The sequence below is a fragment of the Castor canadensis genome, chromosome X, assembly GCF_047511655.1.
Source record: "Castor canadensis chromosome X, mCasCan1.hap1v2, whole genome shotgun sequence".
Classification (NCBI taxonomy): domain Eukaryota; kingdom Metazoa; phylum Chordata; class Mammalia; order Rodentia; family Castoridae; genus Castor; species Castor canadensis.
This window is the reverse complement of record NC_133405.1, coordinates 57973920-57984169: the sequence shown is the minus strand read 5'-3', so window position 1 is coordinate 57984169 and position 10250 is coordinate 57973920. Positions and strand designations below refer to the sequence as shown.

At 35.7% G+C, this 10250-nt stretch overlaps 1 long non-coding RNA gene across 1 annotated transcript; it reads right to left on the bottom strand.

The window, feature by feature from the left end:
- Positions 1–393: 393 nt before the first annotated feature.
- Positions 394–9894, bottom strand: LOC141419852 (uncharacterized). Its single transcript, XR_012444559.1, has 3 exons — positions 9801–9894; positions 8463–8485; positions 394–436 (listed from the first exon to the last, which is right to left on the bottom strand). It is a non-coding gene; the product is annotated as an uncharacterized lncRNA (long non-coding RNA).
- Positions 9895–10250: the final 356 nt, after the last annotated feature.

The window sequence follows — 10250 nt, the reverse complement described above, 5'->3', positions numbered from 1 at the left end:
TATAGACCATGATATGTACATGAATATGTAAGCAAATCAAGTAACTAATGATAAATTTTATGAATGTGTATGAACAAAACAAGCTATGTATGAAGAAAGAAAACAGGTTCCTGAGATAGAAAATACAGACAGTTGTAAGAACAAAAATGGCTCACTTTTCAAACACTATAGGTAGCAGTAATTGAGGGACTGAAAAACACTACAAAAATGACCTCTTCTGTTATCTGGAAGTCATTGGCCAGAAGTTAGATCCCAGACTTCATACACCAGATTGCCACTCAACATATACCAGTCCAAAAGATGATATTATTGCACCCTGAAGCTACTATTCCACCTTTAAATCTGCCATCAAAATAAACTTACAAACTATGGTAAAAAAAACAATATTCACTTGCCAGAAACGTGCCAGAGTGAATGATGAAGGGGAGGAGAGAATCTGCAAAAATATAATAATGAGCTTTAAAATGATGCCCTGTGAATTTCTGCAAAATTAGCTATCTGCTAGTCAAAGTAATAATACCTTCTGTACCAAATGGCATATTTGAGGTCAGAACAAAGTTTGTTCCAAAGAAGTTAAACATTTCATTATTACTTTTGCTTTTATCCCTTAATTTTTCAAAGGTTTTCTTAAGCATGGTCTCATAAATCAGATTTAAGGTGTCGTGCTAGAATATGTAAAGATAACAGAATGATAATAATTACAATTCTATAGCATTAACTGTCTGGCTTTAAAACATTCTCCACATAAATGCAAATTCACTACAAATTCATTCCACCCTCCTCTTCCTCCCCCCACATAGTGTTAAATCTTTATCTCTAAAACTGTGGGTATTATAGAAAGAACAGACAGGGAATCTTATGTATTCTAAACCTCTGAAATAAAGATTCTAATCATTACTTTGACTATGTTTACTTTCATAACCTTCACAGAAAACATGATTATGAAAAAAAGACAATTTGATTCTTCATAAAGATATCTACTTAGAAAGAAAATATCTGGGAATGCAAAGTTTATATATAACTCCATTATTACCATTTTTAAATACTCACATTTTTACCATATAAGAAAAGAGAAGCAAAAAGGGAACTGTTAAATGCCATGTTTTCATTTCCTGCTTTTTTTTTTGTCAGTACTGAGGTTTGAACTCAGAACCTCATGCTTGCTAGGCAGGTGCCTTACCACTTAAGCCAATCCAACAGACTTAAGTTTTCATTTCTTAAACTTAATTCAGAGACAAATTCTTAAACTGCACTAAGTTTTTATATGTTTATGTGGTTATCTTGAATTGCATTGTTATTGAAATACCTTAAAATGGTTGCATTAAAGTTTGTTAGTATGTTATTGTTTAATATAGCCAAACTAATTTGTTTCAGATCTCTTATGTTTTTTCAGCTGGCATGCCTTAAAATTTTGTTTAAATTGCAGTATTTATTTAGCTTACATATGTGCTAAATATTATCAATTCAAGGCAACTATTCATAATTATATTTTGTCAGATATATATAAAATTCACATTTTTTAAATAGAAAGATGTGTATATTCAAGAGAGTACTGTGAATCATGGTAAAATTTGTCCTACATGTGGCTACATTATTGTTTCCTGTTACTTTTTTTTTCATTTGTTCACATGTGAATACATTGTTTGGGTCATTTCTCCACCCAACTCCCCTACCCCCGCCCCAGTTCCAGGAAGTTCCTGTTCTGCCCTTATCACTAATTTTGTTGAAGAAATGACATAAGCATAATGAGGAAGACAAAGTGTTTTTGCTAGTTAAGGATAGCTATACAGAGAGATTCCTACTATTGCGTTCATGTACCCATGTGTTACAACCCATGTTGATTCAACTCTAATTCAAAGATTTTTACATTGGTTCCTGATCCCCTGCTCATGATAACCTCTGTCATTTTAAGGTTTCTATATTATTTCCTCTGGAGTGGGGACATCAAATGCTTTCATGTTTTGGGTTTTCTACTTATTCCTATATCTCCCGTGTGTGCTCTCCCCTTGTCATGTGATCCCAGTCCAACCACATTGCTGCATTTTTCCTAGATCTAATGTCCACATATGAGGGAGAACATATGATTTTTGGTCATCTGAGCCTGGTTGACCTCCATCAGAATAATGTTCTCCAATTCCATCCATTTACCTGAAAATGATAAGATTTCATTCTTCTTCATGGCTAAGTAAAATTCCATTGTGTATAAGTACCACATTTTCTTGATCCATTCATCAATAGTGGGGCATCTTGGTGGTTTCCATAACTTGGCTCTTGTGAATATCACTGCAATAAATATGGGTGTGCAGCTGCCTCTGGAGTAACCTGTGTTGCATTCCTTTGGGTATATCCCCAGGAGTGGGATTGCTGCATCATATGGCAGGTCTATGTTTAGATTTTTAAGAAGTCTTCAAATTTTTTTCCAGAGTGGTTGTACCAGCTTGCATTCCCACCAGCAGTGGATTAGGTTTCCTTTTTCTTCACAGCCTCATCAACACCCATTGTTAGTGGTGTTTTTCATGATGGTTATTCTAACAGGGGTGAGATGGAATCTTAGTGTGGTTTTGATTTGCATTTCTGTTATGGGCAGAGATGGTGAGCATTTTTTCATGTAATTTTTGACATTTGAATTTCTTCTTTTGACAAAGTTCTATTTAGTTCAGTTGCCCCTTTCTTAACTGGTTCATTGATTTTAGGAGAGTTTAGTTTCTCAAGTTCCCTGTATATTCTGGTTATCAGTCCCTTGCCTAATATACAGGTGGCAAATATTTTCTCCCACCCTATGGGTGGTCTTTTCAGTTTAGAGACCATTTCTTCTGTTGTGCAGAAGCATTTTAATTTTATGAAGTCCCATTTATTCATCCTTTCTCTTAATTGCTGGGCTGCTGGGGTTCTATTGAGGAAGTCTTTGCCTATACCTATTTATTCCAGAGTGTTTCCTGCTCCTTCCTGTAGTAACTTCAGAGTTTCAGGTCTGATATTTAGGTCCTTGATCCATTTTGAGTTGATATTAGTACAGGGTGATATACGTGGATCTAGTTTCAGTTTCTAGCAGATGGGTAACCACTTTTCCCAGCAACATTTGTTGAAGAAGGTGTCTTTTCTCCATCGTATATTTTTGGCACCTTTGTCAAAAGTGAGGTGGGCATAGTTCTGTAGAGTCATATCTGGGTCCTCTAATCTCTTCTACTGGTCTTCATGTCTGCTTTCATGCCAGTACCATGCTGATTTTATTGATATTGCTTTGTAATATAGTTTGAAGTCAGGTGTTGTGATACCTCTAGCATTCCTCTTTTTGCTGCGTATTGCCTTGGATATTCGTGGTCTCCTGTGTTTCCAAATGAACTTTAGGGTAGATTTTTCAATCTCTATGATGAAAGTCATTGGGATTTTGATGGGAATTGCATTAAACATGTAGATTGCTTTTGGTAGTATGGCCATTTTTACAATGTTGATTCTACCAATCCATGAGCATGGGAGATCTTTCCATCTTCTATAGTCTTCTTCGATCTCTTTCTTCAGGTGTTTGTAATTCTCTTTGTAGAGGTCATTCACATCCTTTGTTAAATTAACTCCTAGGTATTTGATTTTTTTTGAGGCTATTGTGAATGGAATTGTTTCCATGTGTTCCTTCTCAGTTTGTTCATTGTTGGAGTATAGAAAAGCTAATGATTTTTGTATGTTGATTTTGTATCCTGCCACCTTACTGTAGTTGTTTACGGTGTCTAAGAGTTTTGGGGTAGAGTTTTTTGGGTCTTTAAGGTATAGGATCATATCATCTCCAAATAAGTTTCTTTACCAATTTGTATCCTTTTATTCCTTCTTCTTGCCTAAGTACTCAGGCTAGGAATTCCAGTACTATGTTGAATAAGAGTGGGGATAGTGGGTACCCTTGTCTTGTTCCTGATTTTAGGGGGAATAATTTCAATTTTTCACTGTTAAGTATGATGTTGCCTATAGGTTTGTCATATATAGCCTTTACAATGTTAAGTAGAATTGCAGTCCTAGTTGTTGTGATGCCACTCCTCTAGCATCCAGACCTGTCTGTGTGTGTCTCTTAGGAATGTTGGGAGCCCTTCTGTGGTGGGTGGCAGGTAGGTTTGGTCCCACGGGCCTACAGGAGGAGGCCTTTTGAGGCAAACTAGCTGTCCTTTGTAGCATGGGCCTGGCGTGCCTGAAGGGCGCTGGCCCATGGAGTGGAGATCCTGCATGTCTGTGGATTGCCGGCTTGGCAGGCTTTAGGGGCACGGTCCCAGCACAGATCTTGCAGGCCTGTGCAAGTGTGAGGGCCACAGCCCAGCGGAGATCATGGATGTCTGTGCAGGCCTGAGGGGGTGGCCAGGCAGAGATCATGAATGTCTGTGGATCCCTGGCTTGGAGGCCTTAAGGGCTTGTTTGGCAGAGATTATGCGTGTCTGAGGAGTGGAGGTTTGGGTAGCATGGCCCTGGCGGGACTAAGGAGCAGGGCTGGAGGATTGGAGATCCCACAGCATTCGGAGCAGCAGCTCTGTGGACCTATTGGGCAGGGCTTGGTGTGCAGTGCCTGCTATTCTTTTAGTATATCATGGCCTGGAGAAGCCTCCCAGGAGCTAGGGGTTCAGAGTGCTGATGTTTCAGCTCTCCCTCAGTCAAGTGTGCTTTACCTCAGTCAAGTGTGTCTCCAGCCTCTTTGCAAAGTCCCTGGATCACAGAGGTCTGAAGGTCTGTGGCTGTGTCCTGGTCACCATCTTGTATTCTCTCCTGTCCATGTGTTTACTTTTAAACATATTTGTAAAAAATTTTAATTTTTGTAACAATCAGCCCTAAAACTACAATAAGCAAAAATAAAACTACTTTCATATAACATAATAAAATGTGTACTCAAAATTATGTTTGTTCAAAACCTTTTGAAATCTCTGAGATATTCTGCTTAGTAAATTTGCATGTGGGACTCTTTCTTTTAGGCAAAATTCTCATAATGCTCTACAAATACTAAATCAATTTACATATGAATGAAATTTAAGTAGCAAAGTTGTGTATATAATTGACAATTGTGTTCTTGAACATCTTAAAAATTAGGGGCTGTGATTCTTAGAGATTACCAATGCAATTATATCTTAGTTTACTTCTTTGTTGTGGAATATTTACAATAAATATCTATTTTGTAAGTAGAAACCTGGTTTTCAAATGTAAATGTAAGATTTTGGCATAAATATATGATTACTTTATTTATTATTCTTGGTAAATGTAATTAATTTTAGCATAATTTCTAATGTGAAAATGATAAAATGATCTCTGCAAGTGATCTTATCTGTTTACCAAGACTGGACTTGAGGGCTTTCACAGAGCTGTTTCTACAATAATTATATCATAACTCAATCAGCAGGAGTCTGACATGCCTAGACTTTCTACAAGATGGGACTCAATGATAGGAATACTGAAAACTATATGTTCTATCCATCTTCCTTAGTAGTCCAAGAACTGACACTCCAAAATATACTACCATGTAAGCTGATTATTTAAATGACAGGAATTTAGAGAAGAGCATATGCTGAAAGAGGACAAATAACATGGAAAATCCCTCATTGTGATGAATCAAACTGTTAATAAAATTTTTTAAAAGTTGTGTACCTTATAGAGATCATTTTCTATGGAAAGTCTTCCAGCTAAAGTTTAATGAGGAGGAAGATAATGAACAAAAAACATGATCAAAGAGCACTAACATTTGCCCTGATCTAAAGTCTTTATTAATAGATTCCTTGGGATGCATTTTAATAGACTTAAGTCACCTACAAGGCCATATGATTTTTAACATCACTTTATTGAAAATGTACAAATGTATATATCCAGATGTAACCACAAAGTTAGCAATATATGCCCAAAATACTGTATCAACAAAAACCATGACAAAATTTTCTGTCAGAAATGCCTTTTTATTCATGTACAGCTAAAAATAGTTAATCTAGTCTTGAAGGCCCAGATCAAAAGCTTATTTGTTCTTCATGGAAACCTTCCCAGATTCCTTCACAGAAATGTTATGTCCGTAAATCTCATGACTCTTGCATTATTAATATTTTAATCACTTATGATAGCTACCTCTTTCTATAGGTGTGCTCATATGTGTGTTTCTCTTATTTCCCCATACTGGGTTATAATCTCATTGAAGGCACAGGCTGAGCATTTCTATTTCTATATCACAAATCATCTAGGCCAGTGTCTTGATTATAATAGATACTTAGAATATTTCACATAATTAATATTCCTAATATTAAAAATAGATGTCATAGGTAATCATATATTCAAAGGAGTACCCAATTATGATACTATCAAAGATAAAAAACAGCTATTTTTAAAAATATGCATAAATACAAAAATGTTATTCATTTAAATTCTACCTCTTACTTGATAGAATCAGAACTCTATTGGAAATTGTATTTTAGTTTGGAAATGCCTATACACTTTGTTCTCTTAACTTTTTTTTTAAGTGTAAAGTGGGAAAGTTTATTGAGATAGAAAAGTGTAAAGTACGAGAGTAGAATCCCCAGAGTTGGAGGGGTCCCAACAGAAGGTGTCCCTGTTCTCTTAACTTTTTAATTCAGTCTTTGAGAACGCTTTCTTGCCCGCTTTTCTTATTGACCACAATAATCATAAAACTCTGCGTGTGTGTGTGTGTGTGTGTGTGTGTGTGTGTATTACAGGGGATCAACCCCAGGGCCAGAGACTAGCTAGGCAAGAGCTCTAACACTTGAGTCATGCCCCCAGGCCATTTGGGTTTTTTGTTTGTTTGTTTTTCTGAGATAGGGTCTCACTAATTTCATCTAAGCTGGCTCAATGCACAATCCTTCTTCTTCAATTTCTTGAGAAGCTGAGATTACATATGTGCACCACTAACCAGGCTTAAAGCTAATATTTCTTATAGGCAATTTTCATTTCCAGGTTATCTCATCAATAGTTTTACAATAAAATCTTATTACACAGACTTAAGATTCCACTCTGAATGATGGTATTTTTCTCCATGGCAAGGAGCTCCAACACAAGCCAAAAACACTTAAGAAAAATGTGCTTCAAGTCATGATGAAGTAACTTGAACCACACTTGGTCTCCTGAAATAAACTAGAAAACTTAGCAACATGTATGAAACTAAAATTTTAAGAAATTAGTTAAAGGGTTAGAGATGACTAGGATCCAAGAAAAAGAATAATATTTGGCTTTGCACCAGAAAGGTACTTTCCAGACCAAGATATGTGGAGGGAAAACCCAAGCTCAACACATCACAGCAAATGTTTGCTGAAATGAGGAGACAGAAATTGGGATCTGAGAGATTACTTAGATTGAAATTTGTAGAGCTGCATACTAAAAGGGAAGAAGAGTCACAGAAAGTTGTCCCAAAACATCAGCAGAAGGATTTGTTGTGTTTGTCACTGAATATTATCCATAGAGTCAAATAGTGTGAGGTGAGGCAAATAATGACCAAGGAGCTATAAAGCTAAGGAGGTCACATGTGGGAGAACCTGAGTGAATAGACAGGACATTCAGTAGAAATCAAGGGAATGAAATGCTCTTGAAGGATGGCTAAATTATCAATAAAGGTAATGCTAGAATCACGTTAGCAAAACATAAATGAAAACAGAATCAACATATCACACAAGTTATTTAACTGCCTCTCATAAAAAGTGAAAAGTTTTGGCCAAGTGCTGTGGCTCATGTCTGTCCCTGTTATTAAGGAAGCAGAGAATAGGAGGATTGAGGTTCAAGGCCATCCTAGGCAAAAAGTTAAGGACACCACTTCTCAACCAACAGGGCATGGTGGTGCACACTTATGGTCTAAGGTACAGGGAGGCATAGGTAAGAGGATAATGGTTCCAGGCAAAAAACATGAGACCGTATCTGAAAAATAACTGAATCAAACAAAAGAGCTTGAGTCATGGCTCAAGTGGTAGATCACTTGCCTAGTAAGTAAGAAGCCCTCAGTTCAAACCACAGTACTGCCCAAAAAAAAGTGAAAGTTTTTTAAAGAAAAGATAATAAAAGCTAGGACTCAATAAAATAAAATTGCAGGGCCCAACATCCTATCAAAGTTAATAGATGTATGAAGAAGAAATATATGACCCATAACCAGTACAAAGGCTGCTATATAATAATAGAACCTGAAAACACTGGTATGATGAGATTTAAAAAAAAGAATTTCAAAACAGCTATTATAAATATGCTCAAAGATTAAAAGGAAACATAAGCACAATTAGCAATAGAACCAAATGGGACTTTTACAGATGAAAAACACAATATCTGAAATATACACTGAATGGGCTTAAATTAGGAAAGATTCTACAGAAGAAAAAGTCACTGAATTTGAAGAGATACTAATACAAATTGTCCAAGTGGAACATGGACAAAGAAAAAAATAAGGACTGAAAAAATTTTAACTGAACCTTAGTGACACCTAGAAAAATACCCGGCAAATTAATATACATATAATTGGAACTTACTTTGATATTTTCGTGCTGACAATCTGTACAGAAGGATAAAGGTAAGAATAATATCAGCATTTGGTCAGAATATTTGCAATCCAGGAGACAACAAATGACTCCAGTACAGGGCTGAAAGATAGAAAATTGACTAAAAACATTTCTATATTCAGTGAAAATAGCTTTCAAATATGAAGACAAAAATTCTTTTCTCAAGCTAGGATGATTACTAAAGGGCCTGCCTAGCAATTACAAGGCCCAGAGTTCTAACCCTGATACTGCAAAAAAAAAAAAAGTTTATCCAGTAAAATCATACCAAGAAAATTTGTCTTCACTACACAAATGCTAAAAGTTCTTCAACTACAAGGAAATAATACACAAAGGAAAATTTTCTATAATTGGGAGCAAAGAACTGAAGAAATTGCAAATATGTGGGTAAATGTGAAAGACTAGATTTTTATTTTTAAATTTTATAATTAAATGTTTGAAGTAAAATAATAAATTATTGTGCTATGTATAACATGTCCAAGTAGGAAGCATATTTTAATAATCTCAAATTATGCATGGTGCAATACTAGTTGAAGGTAGACTCTGAAAATGTAAATATGCACATCATAAACTCTACAGTAAAATATATGGAGTGTGATGGAAATGAACATGATGGTATTTCTAACCCCAATTATATGAATAACTGCATTAAAGGGAAATAGTCAAAACACTCTAATTTAAAAACAGAGGAAGTCAGAATGAATTTTTGAAAGATCTGAAAACAATAAATAAATAAACCAATATATATGGTTTAAACATAAAAATATAGTTTCTGTGTAAAAGAACAAAGAAAGGTAACACCATGAAAACAGCAATAAAATAACTGGAATTGCTTAATGACTATCAGACAAAGTAGACTTCAGAACAAAAAAAGACTGTCAAGGGAAAGAAAGATATTTCCTAACAATAAATAAGCCAATTTACCCGAGGATATAACAAGCCTAAATGTGAAAGCTTTTAATAAAAATACATATTGAGTGGTAGAACTTCATGGCAAGACAGGCAAATCCCAAATTGTGATTTGAATTTCAAAATTCCTTTCTTTATAATCAATAGAACAAGTAAGTAGAAAATTAGGAAGGTTCTAGAAAACTTAAGCAACAAAATAAATCAAATTGACTAAGTTAAAATTTAATACAGTATCTATTCAACAAGAGAACATTTGTTTCAAGTTCCCATGAAATACCCATAAATTGAGCCATAAAAATTCAATTAATTATAAAGTAGTGGAATCATAAAGACAATGTCCTTTAACCACAATAGAATGAAATTATAGATCAATAGCAGAAACATATTCCCAGTCATGCATACCTCCAGCAACAGAAAGCTAGAACTTTATTGGCTTCAAGTGTCAGAGGACAGAGCTAGAGGCCAGAAGTGTCACTGGAAGTTAGGCATCAATCCTTAAAAGAAAGAAAATCACAGAGAGAGTGGGTGAGCTAAAATTCTTGAAATGACTGCAAAATTATCTGTGTACAGTAGAGAAGCTGAAAAGACATAATCATGAAAGGCCTTAAGAATAGAGCAGAATAGGAAACCAGGAGGGCCCCTGGGCTGCCGCCAGATGGCTTGGGAAGATGCGGATCACAAGGTGAGCTAAGGAGTACACAGTACTCCCACAGACAACCCTGGGCCAGATCAGCATAGCCCCCTGGACAGAATGACCTCCACCCAGGGAAAAAAAAAGAAACTGAGTAACAAGCAACAAGAACAATAAAGACATGTAGCAAAGAGGGTGGGGCACCCTGAGTGCCAAAAAGG